Raw genomic sequence first — 26,036 nt, 5'->3', positions numbered from 1 at the left:
GCCTCCCCAAAATGCCCTCATAGGAAGTGTAGCGCAGGCATTGCAGTTATGGGACCACGCAGGGTTATGCACCATGCACATACCTTGGTACTGCTATGCAGCCAGCAATCCAGGACTTACCCACACATTGAGTTGGGGGAGAAGTGACTCATATCCTGCCAGCTTGAAATACGGGGCCTCAGACTCAAAACTGAAGTTGATTTATGGGAAATGGAGGAAGTGGTGTTTGTTACATGCCTATGCTTGAAAGTTGTAACTGCCACACACATCTCTCTAGGTGGCAGGGAGTGCATAAGAGAATCTCCTTCCTTTTCTGATATTGAGAGAAGAATAGAAACATATTGCCTCTTCTCTTGACTGATACAGCTTCGGGTGTGGATGTGGAATTCAGCCAGTGAGTGTTTTTCATCTCTCTTGTTCCTGGGAAAAAAATTAATAGTTCTCAATCTGCTTCTAAGAAAATCTTCCTTTCATGGAAACATTCAAAGGCGCAAAAAAAAAAAAAAAAAAATTGGCTCTGAGGTTAACAGTGATTTTGCAATGTGAAACTACAGATAATAAATGAGACCTCAATTCCAGTTTTGGGGGGTTTTGCTTTGTTTTGTTTTTTAACATCATGTTTTCACTCCAAGGGAAACTCATTTCCTCTGCCTTGTAGTCATGTGATCAAAGAGCACATCCAATGTAGGGAACTTCATGGCTTCTGAGGCACCATTGATAACACAATAATGGAAAGCCAGGTCTCTCTTGCCCTACCTTCTTCATTACTTTTTTTAACCCAAGTAAAAGGTCTGTGATTTAATTCTACTGAATTCCATATAGTTTATTTAAATATATTAATTTAATACACATGTATTATTCTGTTCATCTCCTCTCGCCTTTTAGTTCTCTCTGAGCTTTTGGAAATCCACTCTTACTAGTACAAGGTCCGGCCAAACATATAATTTTATACCCAGATTGTCTCTTCTTTAACTATGTGACTATGGTACAGTCATCTACTCCCAAGATTTCTATCAGTTGCACATCCTAAAATAGTTATTTACTACTCTACTTGCATTGGTCAAAATTGATATGGAACATTTATACATATGTAAAAGAGTTTGCTTTGCAAAAGGTCAAGTCCTCATGTATTATATTATATCCTGCTGAAGAATGAGTTATCCCACTTGTTCGCTTGTTCCTTCCTTAATCTTGAAATTCTCAGCAAAGCAAGTAGAAATTTATCAGTCTACTTTTAACAGAATGAGACTTTCAGATGCCCAATAGTTGAAATCCCTCCCTGAGCTACATCTTACCTCCTCATATGTGGCTTGTGTTGGGAAGGCGTACATTTCAATAGAAGTGATATCACTTCTACTTCTCTCTCCTCTCTCTTTCTTGTAAATACTCTTTAAATTTTTTTACTTTAATTACTTTATATTTTACATGTCATAGGAACTATGTTTTAATACCTGTATTATATTGTATCATGTGGATGTTCCATAATTTACATAAATATTTCCCTATTGCAGGAAACCTGGCTTGCTTCAGATTTTCTCTATAAATAAACATTGATGATTTATATTATCATTTATGTAGTTTTTCTGTATCTTAGATTTTGTTTCCTTAATATAGATTTCTGGATGTAGTTCTTGATAAATAAATTGCTACAATCTTTTAAACATTGAGATAAAAATATCTTTGACTTAGAAATCCTACTTTTAGGGGCATAGTTTCTAAGATAAATGTTAGTGCTGTAAATTAGATCAAATGATATATTTATTTTTAAATGAATGGATATTATAAATTACTCTTAATTCCCAATCTGTTTTCCAAAATAAATAATTAATAAAATCTTAACAATGTATATAAGTTGGGAAGAAGCTGTCATCATTCAAAATTACAAGTTTGAAATCTTTCAAACTTAATAGACACAAAACAAAAATGTTGCCTTGGTTTAATTTCCATGTACACAAGTAGGTTTATAGTTCTGGGTATGCAAAACACAGAGTTTATTCTTGTATGATTATTTATTAATTATTATATTATTTTTCATACAAACAACGGTAAAGCTATTTTTGCCCCACCCTGTAAATGATTGCCAGCAGGCTGTGTATATCTTTCAAAATTTATTTACTAATTATATTTCTTAATTTGTGAATTACCTTTTTCTGTTTTCTGCCTACTTGTTTTTTTAAAATACTTTTACATGTTTTTATTGATTTAAAAGAGAGGAAGGGTTAGAGATAGAAAGATAGAAACATCAATGATGAGAGAGAATCATTGATCAGCTACCTCCTACACATCCCCTACTGGGGATCGAGCCGGCAGCCCAGGCATATGCCCTGATCAGGAATCAAACCATAACCTCCTGGCTCAAGGGTCAACGCTTAACCACTGAGCCACACCAACCAGGCCTACTTGTCTTTCGAATCAAACTCCAAGAAAATAAGAAAAATAAAGAATTAATAAATAACAGTAATAACTATTTATTTGTTTGGCATAATTAGTCCCTCTATTCTAACCTCTTGCTCATATGTTTCTACCCCATAAAAAAAGATGTGAATGATCTTTTTCATACACAGTGCTAAATATTTACCATTTTAAACAAGTCTGATTCCTTAGAGAATCTTATAAAATTCTCTTGTCACATTTGTGGAATGGACACCATCCAATATGTCCATATTCCAATGGACTTAAGATCTAACTCTTTGTGTTAGTGTTTCTAGTTCACTTTGTTATTCACACATACTCATTGTTTATGGACTGCGCTTATAGACTATTCCTACGTAGCTGTAATTCAAAAATTACTTCAAAGCACTAGTTAAAAGCTGCAGAGCCGATCTAAGGATATTGATGTGCTATTTACATTGTCACATATCAGGGTTTTAAAAAGAAGCCTAGGAAAGGTGCACAAAAACAGCATTCGGATTTATGTGGAAGCCATAGAAATCAACCTGTTTTTGGAAACTAAGCCATTCTGCAGTAAAGGGTCAAGAAAACACAGTGTTTAAGTGATTCATTGCAGATTCAAAACTTCTATGTAACAGCCAATTTGTAAAGAGTTATGGAGTTCTATATGAATCACTTGTACATAAATTTACTAGCAATATTGGGATTTTATATGCATCAAGAGGCCTCGAAATGTAAATATCTTAAGTGAACAGGTCACAAAATTAATATTGCTGATTTTAAACAGAACATTGATGGATTTCTAGTCATTTAAGAAAATTGAGGTTTCAATCACCACAGAGAACTTTAAAGCCTGAGAAGTACAGAATTTAATTGAAGTCTTTCCTGACTCTTGAAAATTTCCCTCTTAATCTCTGGACAAATGGTAGTTCTTATGTTGTTGTATGAGAATAATTGGGGGGTCCAGCTGGCGTGGCTCAGTGGTTGAGGGTCGACCTGTGGACCAGGAGGTCATGGTTTGATTCCCAGTCGCCTTGATCCCCAGTAGGGGGGGTGAAGGAGGCAGCCAGTCAATGATTCTCATCATTGACGTTTCTCTCTCTGTCACTCTCCCTTTCCCTTCCTCTTTGAAACCAATAAAAATATTTTTTTAAAAAAGAATAATTGGGGGTGGAGTGAGAAAACAGACCAGAAGAACCTGGTTAGTATTTCAGGTTATTAACTCATAGCATTTATTATCCATGTATAGAATAGGGGGAAAGTAGTGTTATAGTGCCTGGGTCTGCATCCAGTGATGGCGAACCTATGACACGCGTGTCAGAGGTGACATGCGAACTCATTGTTTTGGTTGATTTTTCTTTGTTCAATGGCATTTAAATATATAAAATAAATATCAAAAATATAAGTCTTTGTTTTACTATGGTTGCAAATATCAAAAAATTTCTATATGTGACACGGCACCAGAGTTAAGTTAGGGTTTTTCAAAATGCTGACATGCCGAGCTCAAAAGGTTCACCATCACTGAATAGACAAATTAGAAGGTCATATCCATAACAGGAAACTGAAAGGTTGGAAAGTGAAAAATACTGATATCCTGGAAAAAAATCAAATTTAAACAATAGTTCTTATTAGGGAGGTGGGGAATTTTGGACCCTCAGACAAAAATTGTCAATGTCTGGAGACATTTTTGATTATTCTAACTTGGAGGGCAGGGTTGCTACTGGTGACTCTCTTACTGGGGCCAGATGCCACTAAACATCCTCAATGCACAGGACTGCTCCTCACAACGAATAATTATCTGGCCCGAGGTGTCAATAATGCTGCTATTGACAGACCAGGAATTAATGAGGTATTTTTAAAAGCTGGTATATGTACAACTTGTCTCAATTCTCTCTTTTTTTTTTTATTAATTTGGTCATGGGGATAAAGCCAATAGGGAAAATACAATTCCTTATTATCAAATCTGTTTAACTTGTTGATGAATGCTTAAGATGTGGAACCCCTCTTCTAGAAAAATGTGTGCAGTTTCTGACCCTGCCAATTCTTTGAGTGAATAGTGCTTATCTTATGGTATGGCAAATTAGGCAGGTAAAAATGAATTTACATAGCATAATCATAAAACATTAAGACTGCCTCAATACCACACAGCACGAGATGGAATTGGCCATGACGTAATTAATGTGATTAATATGGATAACAACAAGATGCTTCAGGGCCCCAGTGGAACATTTGTCCTGAATTATCTGGGTTGACTGTCCACTCTTATTACGGAAACTGAAAGAGAGCCAAATTTTCTCTCCGTGCGACGCAGAGATAAACCAGATGATGCGGTATATCAGGGTGTAGGCAGGAGAGATCATTAACTAGGTTTGTTATTGCTCTTAACTAAGACGGTGACTTAAAATAAGGGAAACAGAACCGAGGAAGAAATCGTGACAGATATTTTACTTATCATTATTGTGTGCTTATAGATGCTGCCCTGCAAAGCTGGCAGTTAATTTCCCTAAATTCTTCTCCTGCAAAATTTCAGAAAAATTCCTTTCAAAATATGGAAAGGGGATGAACTATGTGTGGAGGCCGTAGGTGCAGTAACCCTTTGTTTCTGTGGTCTAGTCAGACCACATTTGATGCCTTGTTTATGTGGTCAAGGATGGGATTCTTTCACTGCTGCTGTAATTCGGGGGGATGTTTATTAACATTTGTTGGTAGTAACAGTAAATAGCTGTGAATAGTCTTGATAAGGTGTTAACTTCATATCTTACAATATATTTTTAGCATGCTAAAAAATGTGTGTCCCTATAAAACGCCTTGCTAGACAACCCAATTACATGCGAAGTTTTAAAAGATATAATGAATTAAAACATTTGACATACTATCTTTAGCAGGTTACGGCATGGTATGAATTGTAACTTCTTTTATTAGGCAGCTATTTTTCTCTCACTCACTAAAATCTGTTCACCAATTTACATTAAATAAAAATTTGGGTAAAAAGCAAATTCCTATTGTGCTTCAGGTCACAGTTGAGTTTATACATTGAGCATATGCTCCAAACTATAGCAATAACAGGTAAAATAGAAAACCAAAAGTATGCGTCCAGGTTCAAAACCAAGATGAAATCTTCATGAACCAAAAACTGCACAGAAATGAACACGTCCATGGGAATGAAGCTATTAGCGTTCTGGGACCTGGTTCCAGAAGCCACTGTGGTGGCCAGGACTTCCATTCCTGCCTGGCAAAGGGAGCCGGAATCCTCCACAAGGAGAGGGGTTGGAAAGGGGCTCTCTAGTGAAGCCATGGGCCCAGGTACAGCTCTCTGACCCAGGGGGTGAGAGTGAATAAACACTGTTCACCTGCCTCCTGGCACTTCAGCTTTATAGGAAGCCAAGCACCTGGGGACGTGATTGGAGTGAGCCACAGCTTCATGACCACCAGCTAAACCAATCCGTCTGCTGGTTCAGTGACTGCATTTGCAATGCCCCCGGTATCACAGCACAGGAGTCCCAAAGCATCACTAGGAGTCTTTGTTGTGGATTAGGAACCTTGCTGGCATGGAAGGGGTGGAGCCACCGTTTTTTCTATGGCGTTGGCTGTCGAAGAGCAGTTAGTGTGTAAAAGTGTTCTGTCTTGCTAGACTGCCCATGTTCTGGTCCTCTGGTGGGAGAGAACGGGCTTTTCTTGGGACTTTTATTGTTCTTGTTCACATCTAATGGCACCTGAGTTTCTGGTTTCTTTAGTTCCAAGTCTAAAATGTAGGCAAATGGAAACGCAGGCTGCATACTGCTGTGTGTTCCTTGAATTTCAAGGTCCCCAGTCAATCTGCCTTCTCCTCTCCACCCTGTAGAGTTCTGTTACATTTGTTTTATATATTACGTCTAGGGATTTTAGTTGTGCTGAGCTGCAGGGATAGGGCAAATTATACCAACTCCATCTTCCTGGAAACAGAAGTCTATGGCTTCTATTTAACGGAATGAAGCTGGAATCAAAATAGTCAGAAATAAAACAAATCCTGGTAGACATGAAAAAAGACGTATAAATATTGGAAATAAGAAGATGGTCATTATAATTTAATACCTGCTTCAGATATAGAGCTGAGGGAGGCAGTGCCCCTACTGTTGTTGTACATTACAGCAACCCACCACCAACAACAAAAAGCCAAACAAACAGCTAGTTTATGACCTTTCCTGAAACTATCAGAGAATTGAGGTCACAGGGCAACTAGTAGACCTGAATTTAAGGAGAGATAGGAGCTGTGGAGAGAGATGGTGTTTGCACATGCAGCAGAAGCATCTGGTCACTGGTAAAAAGAATGCAGCCAAAAGAGGATGCTTTTCTTGCATCTATTGAGATGGTTAGATAAAATTACTTTCTTAGTAGTATTATGTTGAATTATGTTGATTTTTCAGATTTTGAAAGCCACCTTGCATTCCCATGATATGAATGGTTGTGAACTATTACCTTTTCGATATATTGCCAGATTTTATTTGCTAACATTTTGTTGAGGATTTTTATATATATGTCCATGAGGCATATTGGTCTGTAGTTTCCTTCTTTATAATATCTTCATCTGGTTTTGCTATCATGGTAATTCTGGCTTCTTAAAATGAGTTGGGAAGTATTTCCTTTTGTATAGAATTTTTATTATTCCTTACTTAAATGTTTTATAAAATTTACCAATGACCTATTCAAAAGAAAAAAAAAGACCTGCTCAGCTGGTATGGCTCAGTGGTTGAGCATCAACCTATGAACCAGGAGGTCACAGTTCAATTCCAGGTCAGGGCACATGCCAGGGTTGTAGGCTCAATTATCAGTGTGGGTGTGCAGGAGGCAGCTTATCAATGATTCTCTTTCATCACTGATGTTTCTATCTCTCCCTCTCCCTTTCTCTCTGAAATCAATTTAAAAAAGAAAAAGAAAAAAAGAAAGATCTAACAACATGCTGTGTTCAAGGAACAAAGAAAACTAGAGTAGACGTGTTATTGTCTGACTTAACAGAATTCAAGCCAAAAAATATTGTGAGGAACAATGAGCAGTCAAAAACCGTTAAAAGTGAAAAATAATAAGGACAATAGAATAAGGAGGTATTATTGCAAGGAATACATATGCATATAACAAGATAGCCACACACGGAAAAGTAATAACCAGCAGAATAGCAGGGAGAAGTAATCACCAATTTTACTCAGAAATTTTTTACATGTCCCCTTCTATCAAAGAGATATAATTATTCATTTTTGTTAATATGTTAATTGTTCACCCATGACTTGGGACTATAAAATCTATGAGGGCAGATGCTTTTTTTAATTCACCAGTGCAAATCATAGTAATGGACTCAGTACAAACTTGCTGAGTGAATAAATGAATGAATCAATTGACAATTGGACCTTTACTTGGTCTATACTAATAATGAAAACTGTGGAATAAAATATCTAGTAAATTAACCCATCAAGCACACCTGTGTGGGTGAGGGAACGTGAATAGCAACAAATGTTTTGAAAAAGGAAAGTTGCTCAACAATTTTAGTGCTATTCCCCAGAAGGCTTGAGTTTTATTTTTAGCATTGGAATTTTAAGTAAAAATAAAAGCATGAAGAATGAAGCAGAAGAGAAATAAAATATCATGCTCTAATTTAATTACATGAACCAAATACTTTAATTTGGAGCAAAATAACAGCTGAATGGAATTGGCAGACATTTCCCAGATAGATAAGATATTAACTGAATTGTTTAGCGAGTTTAAAATTCTCCCTGGATGGTGACAGTTCATACATCTTTTAATTTTAGTTGTCATATTCATTGCCTTCAAGATTGAAAAATAAGTACCACAAGGTGCCTGTCAGTTAGTAGATGGAGAAGAGTTGTTACACAGGGGAACCACAGAAGATATCATGCTTTTAGAGCTTATGAAATTCAAATACTATGTAGCCAGATAAAAACAGTGAACAAAGCTGTAAGTTTCCAGAAGTTATGACTAAGAGTAAAATATCTGTGCAGAACAGTTAGCCCTTCTAGGGCAACTGAACTTAAAGAAATGAAAGTGATGACCCAGGAAAAATGGCCACAACATATATATATATTTTTATTGCTTAAAGTATTACAAAGGGTATTACATATGTGTCCTTTCCCCCCCCCCCCCGCCCTTGACAATCCCCTGGCCTCCCCTACCCCCCAGTGTCTTATGTCCATTGGTTATGCTTATATGCATGCATACAAGTCCTTCGGTTGATCTCTTACCCCCCTCCCTTCTGCCCCCCAACCCTCCCCGGCCTTCCCGCTGCAGTTTGACAATCTGTTTGAGGCAGCTCTGCCTCTGTTTCTATTATTGTTCAAAAGTTTATAATGGTCTCTATTATCCATGAATGAGTGAGATCATGTGGTATTTTTCCTTCACTATATCTATAAATTCAACGCACTTCCCATTAAAATACCAACGGCATACTTCACAGATCTAGAACGAACTCTCCAAAAATTCATCTGGAATAAAAAAAAGACCCCGAATAGCTGCAGCAATCCTGAGAAAGAACAAAGTAGGTGGGATCTCAATACCAGATATCAAGTTGTATTACAAAGCCACTGTTCTCAAAACTGCCTGGTACTGGCACAAGAACAGACATATAGATCAATGGAATAGAATAGAGAGCCCAGAAATTGGCCCGAACCAATATGCTCAATTAATATTTAACAAAGGAGGCAAGAACATACAATGGAGCCAAGATAGTCTCTTCAATAAATGGTGTTGGGAAAATTGGACAGATATATGCAAGAAAATGAAACTAGACCACCAACTTACACCATAAACAAAAATAAACTCAAAATGGATAAAGGACTTAAATGTACGACGGGAAACCATAAAAATTCTAGAAGAATCCAAAGGCAACAAAATCTCAGACATATGGCCACAATATTTAAGCTTAGAATTCTATGTAGGTTCCTGAAGAATATACAGACAGAAGACAAAAGGATGCACTCAGCACTGAACAGCCTTCAGTTCATCATGCTTGAACTCAAAATAGTCTAGTTGTGAAAAATTTATGTCTAGCTATTTAAAATAATTGACCTCAGCTTGAGTCTTGGAATTTTTACTGTCTCTGTTGAATTTCCATTTAAAACTATAACATGTTTTCCAAAATAAGGGTTCTGCCCAGGAACCAAGAGGTCGCTGGTCAGGGCACATGCCCAGATTGCAGGCCCAATCCCCAGTAGGGGTGTATACAGGAGGCAGCCGATCAGTGATGTTCCTCCTTTATTGATGTTTCTGCCTCTCTATCCCTTTCCCTTCCTCTCTCTCTAAAAATCAATAAAAACATTTAAAAAAACACTACCAGATATCAATACCAGATATTGATATTTTTATTTTATTAAAAATAAAAACAAAATAAGGGTTCTGAGTAACATCTAGAATAGAGGAAAGATATGAAATTTAACATTTAAAAAGTTCCGCTTCCAGCCAAGTTGGAGTAACAAATATAGGACTTAACCTCCTTCCATGGAAACTTAAATTGGCAAATACATGCAGCAGCTGTTCTCAGATGTTAAATTCGATAGGCATCGCAGTTCTGAGATCCCTAAGAGAAGGAGACAAACAAGGTGAGCCCTGTGATTGGGTAGTTTTCTGCCTCAAACCAGTATCAAGACTACAGAAGTATAGAAGAGGAATGCAAACATAGCAGTGAGTTGAGCAGGGAGAAATTAGGGTTCGGGGAGGCTGAGGGGTCTGCTGGTGGTGGAACAGACCTCTGCAAAGGAGGAAGCAACACAGATAAAGAGCGCAGACCGCTAATAGAAGTCCACTTGAGTTTTTGCTGAGCAATAGGAAGTGGATGCATAGGAGTGAAACTCCACAAAAACAGGCAAAGAACGATCAGGTAGTTGCATGGTGAACAATTTCCAGAGCTCCCACGGTGGAGAGATGCTCCAGCTCTGACAGCCAGAGTGGATGCTTCAAAATGGCCATGTTAGTAACAGGAATTAACTCTTATTTTGACTAGAATTATGGTCAACGATATGCACATTCTTCCTGGGGTAAATAAATTGTACAATTAGAATATTTTTGCCAATATCCAGAGTTGAAGTCTAGCTTCCTAAATTCCTTATATTTTTTTCATTTGATACATGTTCAACAATATGACTTACAGCTTTTAAAGTTAGTCTCCATATTTGTATTTCTCAGCATATACAACCCATCTGTTTCCTCTCCTTTGCAAATAAATCTGAAAAAGCAAGGATGCTATATCATGAAAATATGACCTTTTTTTTGGTCTGCTAGATATATCAAAAAGAAGGGTGAAATAAATTTGTTCCCATAGTCAGTGATTTAACTCCTCCAGGTGGTCTGGGACCTCGAGGTGGAGAAAGGATAATAAGTGATAAATGATTGGGGTTGGGGCCAAGTAGTAGGTGCCACCCAAAGGCCAGCCTTCAGTACAATGGTGACTTGGATGCTGTCGCTTGATAGGCGTTGTGATGGTTGCTTTATGTGTTAACCTGATTGAGCCCAGGGATGCCCAGATATCTGGGGAGTATTTGTGAGGGAGTTTCCAAAGAGTTTAGCATTTGAATTGATGGGCTGAGTAAAGCAGATGGCTCTCCCCAATGTGGGTGGGCATCATCCATTCCTTTGAGGTCCTGAACAGCATAAAAAGGCTCAAGTAGGTTGAATTCACTGTCTACCTGACTAGTGAGCTGGGCATCAATCTCCTGCTGCCCTCAGGGCTCCTGGTTCTCAGACCTTCAGATTCAGACTGAAATCTACACGACTGGCTCTCTGGCTCTCAGCCCTGTGAACTGTACCACTGGCTTTCCCAGCCTCCAGCTTGCACACAGCAGGTTGTGGCCCTTCTCAACCTCATGATCATGTGAGCCAATTGCTTATAATAAATCCCACTCTGTATATCTCTGTATCTCTATTGGTTCTGGTTCTCTGGAGGCATGCAGGACCCTAAGGTCCACAAGAGGCTGAGAGCAAAGAGACTATTTCCAGATCCACCAGCTGGTAGGAATAGGACTGGTAGACAGAAGGTAGACAGGGCTGACTGTAGATTACGGCAGCTCTTCAAGACCTGAATGAGATCAATCAGGGGCTCACACCTGAAGTCATGAAAACTCTATGACATCGAGGACAGCTCAATTTGGAAAAGAGTAGCAATGTCCTCCAGAATACTTGTAGGCTTTCCTGGTGGCATGCTGCCAGGCGAGCGTCATTTTTGGGTCATCAAGTACTAATCTGTCTAATTTTTCTTTTCAGAAGAAAAGGAACACTTATTGCATTCGTTTTGTGTCACCTATAGGCATTTTACTTATATCTCATCTTATCCCCCCTTATTGTCCACATCTTCATAGCAGGAAATCATGAAACTGAAACTCAAAAAAATTGTCAACATAAAGCTCACGTATTAAGTCATCAGAGTTAACAATTAAACTCAGCTCCGTCTCCCTCCCAAAACAGTGCCCTTACTACAACTTTGCAGGGCTAGGGGGTCTTTTTTATCAGAACATTAAAAATTGATACGACCTCCCTGGATATATTCATATACTCAAATTCACAGGAGACTGAGTCACTAAAAGAGTTCTAATGGAGAAATAAAACTGACAAGAAAGACTAGAGTGCTTGAATAAAAAGTTTTGTGTATTCTGTCACTAAATTAAAGAGTTCTCCTAGGAAGCAAAATCATATTCAAAATACTGCTGGGTGAGGAGAAATCAGAAACAAAGGGCTGGAATGGGCTTTGGTATAAGGTGCCTCCATTTAGGGTGATGGGGCCGTCTTCCTCACTTGGTTAGAAGGGGGGTTGCTGTTGATGGTGTCCCTGGGTCACTGCTCACTCTCCAGTGGGCAGTGCTGAGTATAGCCTAGCCCTGCTATTATGTGGACACATCACAAGAAAATGCTTCTTTGTTTCAGAATCATTTGCATTCATTCCTTCAGTTTATACTGTTCATCTCTAATGGCCGGACTATTCAGGGCACTAGGAATACAATACTAAGTAAAAATGTTAAAATCCCTGTTTTTGATGTATTGTTAAAAAAAATTGTCAGAACCAAGGAAATCAAAACATTGACTTAGCTACAGCTTTAAAGAAGCAAATGGTGTTATTTTTATAAATCAATTTTCTATAATGCTATTTTCTAAAAAATCTGGGAGAGCTTGCTATCATCCCTGTGTATCTTCTCCATGACGTTACTGAATGGTTGAGAACCTAAGAATGCTTCCTGGAAAAGCCAGGAGTTCCCACGCAGCTTTTATCTTGTAATATTCCCGAGTGTTCCATTCCTGCAGCACCGCTGAACTCGCGAGCAGGCCACCGAATTCTTCAAAGATTTACTAAACCTCTGAAGAAGCCCTGTAAGCAAGAAATTGACGTGGCATTTTTTATATTCATACGACAAATGTCATCTCTCCTGAGATGAGAGCTCCCTGTTCCAGAGAGACTGCTAGCCGGGTTCTCAGGCACCGTTTATGCTGAGACCTTTCTGAGACGTGACTCTGTGGTGGTTAATGCCAATAAAAACACTCCCACAAACTCATCCCAGGCGATCTGGGGATTTCGTGGAGCACTATTATCCTTCTATCACGAGGAGGACTCCACGACCTTGATTCTCTCTTATTTACTTTTTATTCTGGGATTGTGTTGCATAAAATACCAGGAGAAATAAGCAGGCTGATGGCTGAAAATTGAGACTCTTCTGATTATATGTATTTTGCTCAAAATGCCACTTGTAAAGAATTTATCCTCCGAATAAAAGCAGCCTTTGCTCTCTGCTCACCAACCCCTGACAAAATTAAAATTAAAAAAAAAAATCAACCTTTAATATAACAGAAAATCCTTGCATCTGCTAGTGATTAGATATATTTCATACAGGAGATTTAAATCAAATGGTTTCTGCCTTAAAGCAGGTTTTATTCTTGGCTGAGTAGTCTTGTCTTGCTTGGGAAGATGGGCCGTAGTCTGCATCTTCCATTCACGAGCTGTATACAAGCTTCACCACGAGAGAGGCAGGAGAGCACAGGGGTTGAGCATGCAGCGCCTACGTCAGATGGCAGGCTTTACCAGTAAATCCCAGCATGACATTTATTAGGCAAATAATCATGAGCAAGTTACTGAACCTCCCGATCCCTCAGTTGCCTTATTTGTATAAAGCGAGCTGTCTTGGTCTGTTCAGACTGCTATAACAGAATACCACAGATTGAGTGGCTTAACCAACAAACATTTCTTTCTCTCAGTTTTGGAGGCTGAGAAGTTCAAGACCAAGGTGCTGGCAGATCTGATGTCTGGTGAAAGCTGCTTCCTCATAGCGGCTGTCTTTTCTCTGTGACCTCCCATGGCGAAAGGGGCAAAGTGGGCCCTTTTTTTTTTAAGGATCCTAATCCTACTCATGACCTATCACCTCCCAAAGCCCCACCTTAAACTGTGGTGGCAAGGGAGCTTAGGTTTCAACATGAATTTGAGGGGTTGGGAGACACAACCATTCAGTGTATGGCATGAGGATAATAATGGTACATATCTCACAGGGTTGTTGCAAGGGCTAAAGAAGTTATTACATGTAAAATCCTTAGAATGGTGCCTGACAAAGAAGATAGCTCAATACTAGTAAACGTCAGCTCGCTACAAAGCGGTGGCCGCATCAATGCCACTCTGTCTCTCACTCCACGGCTAACTTCCTCCTCTGCTTGCTTCTCTGAGATTGCACTCCCTGATCAAACCTTCAAAGATGCTCGTGGCCTGATGTTTGCTTCCTGAAGGTTGAGAAGGATGACCTCTAAGGGTCCTCAGCACCAAAAAATCACAGGTTGTGATGCACATAGAGTAACTACAGTCAGAAGACCTAGTTTTGTGTCCTTATTTGAGCGATGATATGTGTGCGAAATTGGGCTAGCCATTTAACCTCCGCAAGCATAGGTTTCCTGTTCAGTAAATGAAGGGAAGATGTACTTGAGTCTATGAAAAACAACTTTTTCACAACATGATTATAAGAATTGACTGGTTTATAGGAAAACATTTCAAGACTGTAGAACTCTACAAACTTATATATCTGTTGAGGGCAGTCCTTATCCCTTCCACCTCCCATTTGCATAACTAGGGACTTCTGTCCCCCATTCACAAGGGGAGGCTTCTTTTGGCCTCATTCCTCCTCCTCATAAGAAAGAGAGAGAATGGTCCAGGTTTGGGGTGGGTAGGGCCTGTGGTCATGTGTGGCAGGCCCTTTTGCTCTCAGGCATCTCTGTGGAATCAGATGAGGTGCATGTCCATTCATCGTTGCTTTCCTCTTAACTTCCTGTTACTCTGTTACCGTAAGTACATCTATTCTCCAACATGTATAGCCTATTATTGGTCACTGCCAGTGACTGGGTACAAGAAGCCACCCTGCTAATCTTGCAGCAGGTTAGACAGACAAGTGCACTTTGTGTCTATCGTACTGATTCAGCTGCCCTCACAGCCAGTTCCCAAGACTCAGTGGGAAGAGGATCTAAGCTGCATGATCTCCATAGTGCACAGAAGCATCGAAATGTGAAGGTGAGCAGCAACTAATGAAGCTGACAGTTTGTGAGCCTCTGCTCTATTTTGTTGGAATCTAGAAGAGGGTTGTTTCTCGTAGCTCCACTAGACCACTCAACCTCTAACAATGACTGAAGCACGAGATCCATGCTATCCTCAGACATTCATGACTTTTATTCCTTTACTGATGCTAAATCTTCCAAAGGAAAAATTTGGAAAGGTGAGTTTACAATCACTGTCCCTTTGAAAATAAAAGAAAAGAAAAAAATCTGTTTTTGAGAGCAAGATGTCAAAACCTTTAACAAGAAACAGATCCTCTCTGCTTTGAATTAGGTTTAGGTGGAAAGCCAGCTGGCCACTGTCCAATTGTCCCTCCATGTTCTGTTTGGAATTTAGCACACTCTCTCTGTTCAACAGAATATACCACAAGTAGTAGACATTGGTTATTTAACATGGGATTAGACTGCTAGCAACAACAGTTCTAAAAATAATCAGAATAACCAGTACACTTTACTGAGTATCTGTAGGACAGAATAAGTCTTTAAAACACTATGACAAAAAAAAAAAAGACTAAAACCAGTGTACCACTGCTCTCTCTCCTTTAAAATTTTTTGTTGACACTATTGTATATGTTCCCCATTTTCACCTCTTTGCCCACCTCCACCCAGCCCCCAGCTCAGCCTTGGTCATTGTCACACTACTGTCTGTGTCCATGGGCTATGCATATATGTTCTTTAGCGAATCCCTTCACCTCAGCAGAAAGACTGCTGTCCCCTTTAATGGAGCCAGTTTCAGTTCACAGTGTCAGTTATAAAAGTTACATGTTTTGATGGATTTGTATTAATCCTACTTAGCTAAGATGAAACTGTATTTTCCAGAATTCAAATAGTTTCATGTTAGCGTGACCCACAAGGGATATTTTGATTGAGATTTGGAACTCAGAAGTGAAGCAGCAGCCATATTGTTTTCTGCTGGGAGATATGGTGACCCAAGCTCTCCCATATTCTCACTTATCTGCTGATTCACCTCATTGGTGTGGGGCAGGCAGCCCTGGGCACACATCTCCTTCAGCTCCTATCAGATCCTCCTCAGCTTCTGTGACTTCTAGGCCAGGACATGGTTAGCTCCCATAGAACACCCACCAGAGTTGGAAGCTTAGAGCTGATGAGAGACCAATCTTATGGGGTCCATGTTTTCTTCTCTCTCCCCATCTTCACATTCACTTTCTCTTCCCAGTGTCCTCAAACTCTAGCACCTTATGCACGCTATTTAACAAGTTCCCACAAATATGTAAGGCCAAATCTATAATAATAAAAGCATAATATGCAAATTGGCCAAATGACCTTCCAGACAACCATGCTATGACACACACTAGCGTCAGGCCAGCCAAGACGGGTGCGATGTGATTGGTCAGGGGGCCCTGCTATCGCTCCATGATCGCCTGCAGAGGGAGGCCCAGGCCACCCTCTGTGGGGTGATCGAATTGGGGGCTCCATGATCGATCAATTGTCCCAAAGAAGAATCGATGAGGGGGGGAGGGTTCCTCCATCACCCCAAAGAGGGAGGCCCAGGCCACCCTGGGTGGGTGGGGCCTCCCTCTACTGGGCAATCGATCGTGGAGCCCCACGATTGATTGTCCCAAAGAGGGAGGTCCAGGGCACCGGCCAGCGATGCTATGTTGGGGGTGTGGGGCCGGCCAGCAATCATCCCACAGAGGGAGGCCCAGGCCAGCCAAGTGATTGCACCCCACACCTATTGCCCGCAGAAGGAGGTGACCGGTGGCGTGGGGGCAGTGCCTCACAGATGGCAAACAGTGGCAGCGGCAGGGACAGGGCATGCTGACAGCAACCAGGGGGAAGGAAAACCCTGATAGGCCCTGATTGCCAGCCAGGCTTAGGGACCGTACCCGAGAGGTCCTGGATTGCAAGAGGGCGCAGGCCGGGCTGAGGGACAACCCCCATGCATGAATTTCATGCACCGGGCCTCTAGTCCTATATAATAAAAGCCTAATATACTAAGTGTCCGACTGTTTGACTGTTTGACCAGTCGCTATGACATGCACTGACCATCAGTGAGCAGACACTCTGACCAGTAGGTTAGCTTGCTGCTGGGGTCCGGCTGATCAGGACTAGCCAGACATGCCCTGGAGCCCTCCCTGGCCCCAATCATGCACCAGTGGGGTCCCTCGGCCTGGCATGCACCCTCTCACAATCCGGGACCCCTCGGGGGATGTCAGAGAGCCGGTTTTGGCTCGATCCCCACAGGCCAGGCCAAGGAACCCCACTGGTGCATGAATCCGTGCACCAGGCCTCTAGTTCTTTAATAAGTCCTTATGATTCTGTTTCTCTGATTGAACCTTGAGTGATACAAATTTTGACACTGGAAGTGTTTTCATAGAACCTTAAGGGCAGGTTCTCTGAATTGGTTTTACATGGTCTGGAATTGGTTTTCGGATATAATTAGATTTAGAATCATCAATGATCCTGTTCCCAGTGTTTACAGCTAATCAAGTGGAGCAATGAACTCAAGCTCATGGAATACACTGGTGTGGTTATACCCTTTCTCACCCTGAAGCAGTTGGCCTGATGGAACACGAGCATGGCCTTCTGAAACTCAGTTATGAATGGCAACACCAGGGTTGGGGTAATATCCTCCTGGATATGATATATGCTCTAAATCAGCAACTAGTAAGGAGAGCCATTTCTCTCATAGCAAAGATTCACAGGTCTAGGAATCAAAGGGCTAGAAATGGGATAGCTCTTCTCACTAGAGATGAGCTAGTGAGGTTTTTGCATCCTGTACTCATGACTTATGACTCTGATAATCTCAGACATTTTAGTTTCCAAGTAAAAAATGCCTCCACTAGACAACACAGCCGTGGTTCCACAAAATTGTAACTTGAGATGGCCACTGACATTTTGAGGCCACTTGTGCCAGCAAATCACCAGGCAAAGAAGGGGTTTACTGTATGGGCTGGGATACTCCATCTGGATTATTGAGGGGAAACTGGGCTGCTTCTACACAGTGGAAGTGGGGAGGAGTATGTCTGGGATAGAAAGGGAATGAGAGTTTCCATTTTGGACAAAGGGCCAACTGTACTCGAGATTTATGGGAGAAATACAAATCAGTGTGTCTGTGTGTGTGTGTGTGTGTGTGTGTGTGTGTGTGTGTGTGTGTGAAGACTTTTTTTACATGGCTGTGGGATAACCGTTTGGAAAGAATAAGGAAACAGGTTTATTGTAGCACTTTGCTACTTGGAAATAAACAGACAAACAAAAAAAGCAATAACCTCTAAAACTAGTTTGTACAAATTGCATACAGATTATTGGCTGACACTTTGTGATTGATCATGCTTAATCAGTTAGTGGGTTTCAGAAATTTTGGGATGCAAATTTCATCTGAATATAATATCAAACTCTGTTCAGGCGTGTTGAGCTTTCTGGTGTCCTTGAAGAACGTTTACCTGCTCACAACTTCAATATATAGGTAATGGAAGTTAGAGGGGAGAAACGAAGTTGCTTAGTCAATAAAGACAGGGGGCCGCTCTTCTCTCTGTCCACCACATCCACCTCAGCTTCAGGACCCTCACTTTTTCTTTCTGACATTCAGGGTGTTACTTACAAAGAAAAACAGAAACTTGGCAAGGAGATTTAGAGACAACTTACACTGCCTGAACTACTGGCAGGCGAATTAGAAAATTAAAAGGCGTCTATAAAACCCTGCTGCCATTACCCATCAGAGGTTTCCTCTGAAGTAGGAAATTAATGGCAATGGTCAAATTCAAACTTTGCAAAACCAGAGGCTTGCAACGTTGATAACTGGTGTGTTTAATTGCATTTTTTAGGAACAGAACGGAAAGTGAATGTAACTTAATTAAAAACATAATTGTGATATGAGCCAATCATGCTGCAGGTGCTAGACTTTCCAGCTGTGGTAGGCATGGTCAGAAACTTTAATTTTCTTGCTTTGTGCATTTTGAGAACTCAAAATCAATTGTGCTATTTCAACAAAAGAACAATCTTGTAAGAACTACTGCCTCTTAACTGTTTTTTTCTCCAGAAGGTTAAATATAGCACAACTCTTTTACACATGGCACACATGGTCACACACATGCACCCTATAAAAAAGTTTCCTGCCCACAGCATCCACTTAACCTTGACTTCACACAAGACCCATTCTCTTAATCCTCAGAGAAATGAACTGAACAGTTCTTTGTGTGTGTTTTTCCAATTTGAATTCTTTTTTTTTTTTTACTTAGAAAAATTTCAATCATTTCTATTAAAAGTAAGCGACAAGAAAGTGTTTTACCCTGAGCCCAAACTGCTGAATTAAACATAAAACCAGGAGGTGGTTTCACAGCTTGTGAGAACAGTCCAGTTTGTTTGCCCGTTAATTACAGGGCTGATGATGTGCGGAGATCAGCGTCTTCGGCCAAATGCAGGCTGATTGTTTCCCGACTCCTCATTATCCCTGACGCCACCCTGGCTCGGGTCCTCATTATCTCTCACCTGGACTGTGGTAATAGCCTTCTAACTGGCTTCCTCCAAAACAGTCGCTCCTGGACCTGTGCCTTCAAAGTGTCCCTGCAAGATTCGTTTTCCTTAAGCGCCGAGCTGATCATGTCACATCTGCTGATCATGCTAAGAAGCTTTAATGTACCTCCCATACACACACACACACACACACACTCCTCAGATTAAACTCCAGCTCCCCAGGTTGCAGCTGTCACACCCATCACAGCAACATCCTACCCTCCTCTTCCAGGATCCTCTCTCACTTCTCCTTTACCTCCAGGTATCATCCGGGCTCTATCTTCTTCCCGCTCATTAACCCACCTCCCAATCCTTTTTTTTTTCCTCCATAACTGCTGTTTCTTCCACGTCAATTGCCCTCCCTTCTTGACTTATGACAATTTTTGTTTGTAAAAAAAAAAAAATGCCACCAGCCATGCAAAACCAATCTCTTTCCTTGAGATTGTTTTTCTGTCTGTCTTCCCCCCCCCCCCCCTTCTCCAGCCAGATGAGATCTTCTGTTCATGCCTCTTTGGGTCATTGATCTTATTCTGCTTTATATGTAGTGTTGTTGTTTTTTTTTCCTGCAGAATAATGTCTCAATTTCTTCAATCCATCCTTCCCTTTTGGAAAGAAATCCAATACCCTTTTAATGTTTTGGGGATTTCAAAAGAAATGAATTATCATGACTAACCAAAAAACTCAAAGTAATTGTAGTATTGATTGTGCTTTTTAAAGCTATAATGGCCCCCAAACAATCTCTTCATCACTTGTTAATTATAACTCAGTGTAAACACTGGATTATACTGAAAATGTATGTGAAAGCTAAGCACAATACCTATCACACAATATGTGAGCAATAAATTTTAGTGACTTTTATTATGATGATTAGCTCCTTGAGAGTGTGACTGTGAATTCCTGGTTGCAAAATTCAAAACTGGCTGGTCCATTGCTGAAAGCCAACTCCAGCATGTCAGCAGGGCTGAATCATCTGGAAATGGCTGAGGGCATTTCCCCAAATCTGAAAAGGACGCATAAAATAATTGCTTGCTGCCAGACAGCTAAGGGCATCTCAATCTACATGTTATTGCCTCCTACTGGCCAAACACCTGAACAGCCATAGGCAATTTCCCCAATCTGACAATGGATTCTGTATAGTAGCCCTACCCTTTGATGTGTATATCTACCTTGCCTTAGGACAAATTGTGTTAATAAATAGCAAAAGGTCCTGAGACAAGGAGAACTTGGTTTCTTTAGCCAAGCTCCTCTGGCCCTCCATAATGCCTTTCAAAATTATGTTTCATCTCTGGACTCTTGATTAATTTACACACAGCCCTTCTCCAGATTTCTGAACCCTTCTAGATGCAGGATCAAGACCACCAGCGTTAGTCCATTAAACATATTTTTATTTCATGGCAAATTTAAGATCATGTCTTCTCCCTGATGATAATGAATAGTAACAATCCACTTCACATGTTCTATGACACAGTTAATGGGCTTGAAGAATAAATGAAACAGTGACCGAGAAAAACAATGTAAGTTAGTGCTGTATAGCTAGTAAAGTACTGCTAAGTTGACTGGGCATCACCATGGGTTCAGAATTCGATTGTTTTCACACTGAAAGAGATAGATAAGATATTCTGATCAATAGGTCAGCCAGTCAGGCAAAGAGTTGTTCTAAAACTTTAAAGTATTCAATCCCTGATGTGTCATCTCAGGGCTTGGATAGGAAATGTGACATATGATTCAAATAACTTGTTGGATCCACAATGGAGACAATATCTCAGTGTTTCCAACTCAATGATCTCAAGTGGGGGTGATGTAACAAAAGGACAAATTAATGATGTCAAACATCCATTTTAACTTAGGAAAAAATCATCTGTGGTAAATATTTATGAGCCTAGAATCACCCAAAAGATAACTTTTGTGACATTTTCAGGTATAATTATTAGGAAAGGAGGCTCAGAGATTGAGCTAACATCAAAAGATAAAGATGGAGACCAAACTCAATCACCTGTTTGTTTGTTTGTTTATTTATTTATTTATTTATTTATTTATTTTTAGTTTAGTAATTTGATTGAATACTTGAGGGGGTCACAGAGGATGACCACATTGTACAATCACAGCTCTCTCCTCAAATTCCTCTTCTCATACACAGATAGCAGTTTTATGACAACCCTTGATATGTGCTCCACACTGCTGATAGTCCTGTTTAAAAATAGCTAGGAGTATTTTCTTATCCGATGGCTTAGAAAAGCCTGGTCATAGAAAATACATCATTAAATGCTGATGGAAATACCATCACACATTCCAGAAAACATTCTGTTAGTCCGTAAAATTAATTTTATTATTTGTTATTAAAAAACCAAACCAAATGTATTCTGCAAGAAACAGGCAAACAATTTATGTGTACTCTTTTTAAAATCAATGTAGACATTAGCAGGGTTATCGAGCTCAATAAAGAACTAAAAATGCAAAGAGTCACATTAATCAGGTTTTGAATCTTATAAAAAAAAAAATCGAGTCCTCTACACCATATTTTACTCCCTTATCTTTAAATTGCAAAATAGTATAACCAATAATTTTCATTAACTGGATGAACACTTTTAAGCAAGTATCCAAGCAGGCTCCTAGGAACTTTACAATGCGCCGTCTGTATGTGTGCTCTGACCACACAGCTTCCAGTGGCGGGTGATGCTTATGTGACAACAGGCTGAGTTTGCAAAAAGAGCCTCCTTTCTATGCTCTGCTGATAGACAGTCAAGAAGCCTCTGGTTATATCTTCATTTAGGAAGAACTGGCCAGGGGTCTGCAGGATCAAGGAGGACTTCCAAGGGGAGGGGGCAGTGAGCTGAGATCTCAGTGATGAGTAGGTGCTGGGGAGAGGGGCAGTGAAGAATGTTCCTCTGAGGAAGGAGAACAGGGAGCAGGAGGGCCTGACTGGAGGCTGGCTGGGAGGCTGGGGAGTGACAGAGAATCTCTCCTTTACCAACGTTAGTCGGGCATCTCTGAGCCCTCTTACTGACTAGTCCCTGACATTGCCTTCCTTCTCCTACTCCTGTCTTTGGTCTGCCTGGCCCACTTTAACAAGAATCCTGCTAAGTCAGTTTAGGAAGAATCCATCATCTTTGATATCTGATCGCCCTGGCCTGCTCTCAGCAAGAATCCTGTTAAGTCAGTTTAGCATGAACCAACTCCCTCCCAACTTTGATACCTCTTCTGAGTAATTTTCCATCCCTGACCTCCTCACTCTGCTCAGAGATAATAGTCTCACTGTCCTTGTTGTCCTAAGAGTTGAAGTAACCCCTTGTGATATTTCTGATAGTCCCCTACTGTGAGAGTGTTGACACATAAAGGTGACCTACGTCAGCCTTCACTTACGGGAAACACCTGTCAAGGAAACCTAACATGCACCAGTCACAATCCTCAAACTCAGCTTTACCTACCTTCCCCTAGAAAATAGGACTTGCTGACCTTAAAAGGAAATTCTCAACCTAGCCAATCATGATGTATTTCCATGTTGCCACTTCCAATCTTCTATAAAATTGGCTCTTGCCTAAAATCCCCGGGGAAGAGTGCCCCACTGCTGCATGGACTGTTTTCCTTTGAATGAAGGACATCAAACTTACTATCGCAGTGTCCTGAATAAGTCTTCCTTACCATTGTAACAGATCTCAGATCATGTTTCCCCAGGAGTGAAGAGCAACGGGGCCGGGGCGGGGGGGGGGGGGGGGGGGCGGGGGGGGGGGCGCGGATAGGAAAGTGGGGACGAAGAAGCGGAGGGAAAAGGAGCTGGGGGAGGCAGCCTGGGCCTGGCAGGCAGGGGCTCCTAGGCCACGTGAAAGTGTGAAAGGTTTGGGTTTCTATTAAAAGAGAACGGAAAGGCACTGAAAAGTGTTAAGCCACCTGGTGATATGATCAAGTTTGCAATTTTGAAAATCATTTTGGCCTTTAACAAACAACAATATCAGTTTTAAAATTCTTTACAATATGTGAAGGAACATAAAAGAGAAATAAGCTCACATATACATATCCAAGTCTGCACCATTAGAGGCAAGGATTTGACATCTTTGTCAGCCCACAGCTGTTAGTGTTCCTCGAGTCCAGGTTCCCCGCCTCAGTCCACCTGCAGCTAAAAGAAGTTAGTAGTGAATGTCCATGACTATCCCAGCAACAGAATTTTCCCGTGCCCTGGGGGCATGTGCTGTGAGGTTATTTGTGACAGACAACTCCAGCAGCCCCACCTGGGACTGGCATCAGGGCTCAGAGGGATAGTGCTTGTTCACAGGACAATTTATACCCCAGGTTCTATTTTAAGATATGGTAACATTAAGATATTATTTTCAATTGCAAATCAAATACCTAGTGGTGGAGGAGGTAGGGGGACAGGGTGTAATAACACATTGAAATCATTAAGGACCATTGACATTTTAGCTAAATAGGTTCCTTGTGGTTAGTAAATAAGAACATTTGTTGAGAAAAATAGAAGAGAAGGATCAAGTCTTGGATGAATGAAAGTTTTAGGTCTAAGATGGGCCGTATTGTGAAGCAAGTGAACAGGTAGGAGATGCGACAAGGGTACGCAAGCATCCAAAGGGAAAGCCTGAGGTTCTGACCGTGCACTCCATCCAGTGGGAAAGGGAACCAGAGACCCAGAGCCAGGTGACAAGGATCACCTGCCAACTGTCCACTGTGTCTTAGGATGGACATTTCCCCAGGAAACGATGTATCAGTGACTCTCGGTGTTTTAGAGAAACCTCTGAACCATCTCACTCCATTCTATGGTGTTACTTCATCCTTGTTTGCAGGGACAAATAAACTCATTTTCATGGCTTTCTTTCTGCTTTTCAGAGAGCACTTTCAAGTAAATTTTCTTCTGATGTTTGGAATTTGTCTCAAAAGCAATACCAGTCCAGCAAACTTGACTCTGGGCACATGTCCAGATTGCAGGCTTAATCCCCAGTGTGGGGCATGCAGGAAGCAGCTGGTCAATGATTCTCTCATTTTTGATATCTCTCTCTCTCTCCCTCTCTCTCTCTCTCCCTCCCTCCCTCTTTGAATTCATTTTATATATACTAATATATAAAAAAGGAGATGGTCTTCTGAAGTCCATACATCCAGGTAGTATTGGAGATATACATATATATCCAGTACTATCTCATTACTAACCTTGTCTTACCAACAACTTTGTCTCTGTTATACAAAGTTGTTGGTGAGTCAAGGTTAGTAACTCATTTTGCTGTATAAGGTATTCCCAGCCTCTGCTGAGTTGTGGGATGTTTCTTTTTCATTCACAGTCAGCTAATTAGCACAGCGGGTAAAATTTCTAGCATGAAAAATAGGTATCTGGAGGGAAGCATTTTGCTTCGTTATTTGGCTGCCGGGTCCTTTGAGATCTTAGTGTTTTATGATTTGGCTAAAATATAAAATCTTGCTCCTTAAGTGTTTGAAAACAGGATTGAAATTTGACAGGTGGGAACATGAATTGTGTCTGACAATGCTTTTGCAGTGAGCAATGGAGGGATTTTAAGAAACTGAGCTGGATGCTCTCATGCACTCTCTGTCGTTAACTGCGATAACGACAACAAACAAGAGGATTGCTGTTCTGCAGCTACAATCCAATATTATATTATTATAACAGCTCAAAAAGCATATTCACTTCTAAGCCACATATAAAAATGGCTGCAATCAAGGCCTCCTGCTATAGTCATCACACAGACGCAGGTATTTTTAAAAGGTGGGAAAGTAGGCAAGAATAACAACATCACAGAAGTGTGTTCCTTCCCACCACTTTTTCTGTGGGTGGCAATCAGCAGTTGATATTATTGGGCCATTGACCTTCATAGAAATAATGAGCATTAGACTCAGCACCATCGATTGGTAAGAATTTTGTTTTTATTAAGCAGTAGGAACTGTGGATTTCTATTTGGGTCAGAAAAACTTGATGTAATTAGAGTTTTAATTAGAACTATGCTGGCCTTAATTACCTGTTTGTCACTCTTGTTTGATGTCAGTGAAAATGGTTCTACTTTTAATTCACAGTTCCTAGTTCCACCTCCAACCTACCCCCGATGGCAAATTAAACTGGTTGGACTAAAACCTAGAACATTTTGTATTGAAAAATCACTTTTAATAGTAGAAAGAGATGGTCATAAGCTAAGCTAAGAACAGAGGTAATTATACTATGGACTTCAGAAAACCATCTCCTTTTGTGAGAAGTGGCTACGCAGAAGCATCTGAGTTGTTCTGTTGCAGTCCTGCAGCAGGTAGACAATAACGTTGACTCGCACAGAACAGAACCAGCTCCATTTCTGCCATCTGGTCGCCAAATGTGGTAGATTTCCTTCCCACTGCAGCCCAGGTTATATGCTCCCTGACCCCACCACTCTTGCAGGCGCTCAGCCCCATCCATAGTAGACGATCTATGGGGGGGGGGGAGTGCCGTGGGGGGGTAGGATGACCCTGGGGGAAGAATCCCAGATGGCCTGTGACACAGTGAACTCCTACTTACTCATCTGGGCCTCCTCACCACACAGGTGCATGTGCACACACACACCCTGCCCCAGGGCTTACTGCCTCACTGAGCACATTGAAGATGACTACTGTATAGTTATAGATTGATCATTTGATGGGATGGGCCAGGGTAG

The sequence above is a fragment of the Myotis myotis genome, unplaced genomic scaffold (assembly GCF_014108235.1).
Source record: "Myotis myotis isolate mMyoMyo1 unplaced genomic scaffold, mMyoMyo1.p scaffold_m19_p_7, whole genome shotgun sequence".
Taxonomy (NCBI): Eukaryota; Metazoa; Chordata; class Mammalia; order Chiroptera; family Vespertilionidae; genus Myotis; species Myotis myotis.
Note: the sequence above shows the minus strand (reverse complement) of the source record.